The following is a 664-nucleotide window of genomic DNA, read 5'->3' as shown; positions in this document are numbered from 1 at the left end:
AGGTGATCATTAAGTAAGTATGAATTTTTTTAAGGTGTCTTTGTCCAAAACATCAATAGTATTCATTACATGAATAAATTCCTATGCATCCACTCTGATTTATTTCCATATTGAACTTTATTTTGGATGTTTTTTTTAGTCATTTCATGTCGGACAGACACATCTAAAAACAGATGCTATTACAAGGTGCTTCTTCATCGTTTTCATCTTCTCACACACGTTTACAGGATATTTGAACGGATCTTCAGAGCTCGTCTCGGTTACACAGGGAGGACGGGCCGGCAGTAAAAATGCGTTTGTGAGGAAGTGTGGCGCTGAATCGTTCCTTTAACACGTCCCGGGAGAGTCTAAGGCTTTGGCAGATGACACGACATGGAGCTTCAAGCGAAAACAAAAACACACCGCAGTGCAAAACTCTGCTCCTCCTCCACGGAGGTTCAAGGAAAGGAGCGCCGGCTCCCCAGCGGCACAAATTGTGCGTCACAGAACAGCGTATAAATAAGGACTATAAAGCACCGCATACACACTGGAGCCCACTACCACTCTGACGAGTCCTCCTCTTCTCCTCGTTTTGGCGTGAAATGATCAAACAGTCCAGACAGTTTCTGTTGAGAAATGTTTCCCAGCAGTCAGTGCCAACGATGTTTCCAGAAACAGTCTAAGA

Source organism: Oryzias melastigma, linkage group LG14, assembly GCF_002922805.2.
Source record: "Oryzias melastigma strain HK-1 linkage group LG14, ASM292280v2, whole genome shotgun sequence".
NCBI lineage: Eukaryota > Metazoa > Chordata > Actinopteri > Beloniformes > Adrianichthyidae > Oryzias > Oryzias melastigma.
The sequence above is the reverse complement of the archived record's forward strand: the minus strand, read 5'-3'. Positions refer to the sequence as shown.